This window comes from Lethenteron reissneri, unplaced genomic scaffold (genome assembly GCF_015708825.2).
Source record: "Lethenteron reissneri isolate LAM-NWPU_2019-01 unplaced genomic scaffold, ASM1570882v1 scaffold_1630, whole genome shotgun sequence".
Classification (NCBI taxonomy): domain Eukaryota; kingdom Metazoa; phylum Chordata; class Hyperoartia; order Petromyzontiformes; family Petromyzontidae; genus Lethenteron; species Lethenteron reissneri.
In genome coordinates this window covers 1,480,743-1,482,398 of record NW_026891367.1, presented here as the reverse complement: position 1 = coordinate 1,482,398, position 1,656 = coordinate 1,480,743, and positions in this window count along the sequence as shown.

Genomic DNA, 1,656 nt, shown 5'->3' with positions numbered 1-1,656 from the left:
CACGTACTCATCGTCAAGAAGCAGCCCATAAAGAGCCGCATGCGGCTCCGGAGCCGTAGGTTCCGACCCCTGGGGTAGGGAAACATTTTTTTTACGACACATTTATAAATAACGCGGCGATCTAAACCCAAAAACGTTGATCGTGATAATATCGGTCGCGAAAGCCTACGACGTCTTAGATGGTTACTTGATTGCGCCAAAGGGCTGCAGGGTCTGCACGAAGGTCCGACCCCAGGGCTGCGGACCGACAATCCCCGAACTGTGAACCACGGCCGACGGTGGGGGCTTGTGTGGGTCCCTCAAACGTGTCCTGTACACATAGACACAGGAAGCAAACTCATACGGCGATCCCTCGCCACTTCCAAGTTTGGGCCTCAGTGCATCGCGGATTTTCCGAACTGATTTAAGGCCTCGTTATAGCTGTGCAGCAGTAACACCATCATCATCGTCATTCATTCATTACGTTCATCGAACTGCACAGGTCTGTCATCGCGTCCTTGTCATCGTCATTGTCATCGTCATCGTCGTCATTACTGCAGTCAAGTCTCAAGATACTACTGTCATTGGTGAGTGTAGATCACCATAATACGTATCGTATGAGAGAGAGAGAGTGAATGTATAATATGAAGGTTTTATAATTAAATAGATTAAAGTAAAATATATGTGAGTGAGTGAGTGTATAATATGAAGGTTTTATAATTAATAGACTTAAGTAAAATATACGTGAGTGAGTGAGTGTATAATATGAAGGTTTTATAATTAAATAGATTAAAGTAAATATACGTGAGTGAGTGAGTGTATAATATGAAGGTTTTATAATTAAATAGATTTAAGTAAAATATACGTGAGTGAGTGAGTATAATATGAAGGTTTTATAATTAAAGATTTAAGTAAATATATGTGAGTGAGTGTATAATATGAAGGTTTAATTAAATAGACTTAAGTAAAATATACGTGAGTGAGTGAGTGTATATATGAGGTTTTATAATTAAATAGATTTAAGTAAAATATATGTGAGTGAGTGAGTGTATAATATGAAGGTTTTATAATTAAATAGATTTAAGTAAATATATGTGAGTGAGTGAGTGTATAATATGAAGGTTTTATAATTAAATAGATTCAAGTAAAATATATGTGAGTGAGTGAGTGTATAATATGAAGGTTTTATAATTAAATATTAAGTAAAATATACGTGAGTGAGTGAGTGTATAATATGAAGGTTTTATATTAATAGATTTAATAAAATATACGTGATGAGTGAGTGTATATATGAAGGTTTTATAATTAAATAGATTAAAGTAAAATATCGTGAGTGAGTGAGTGTATAATATGAAGGTTTTTAATTAAATAGATTTAAGTAAATATATGTGAGTGAGTGAGTGTATAATATGAAGGTTTTATAATTAAATGATTTAAGTAAAATATATGTGATGAGTGAGTGTATATAAGGTTTTTAATTAAATAGATTTAAGTAATATATGTGGTGAGTGAGTGTATAATATGAAGGTTTATAATTAATAGACTTAAGTAAATATACGTGAGTGAGTGAGTATATGAAGGTTTATAATTAAAATAGATTAAGTAAAATATATGTGAGTGAGTGAGTGTATAATATGAAGGTTTTATAATTAAATAGATTTAAGTAAAATATGAGAG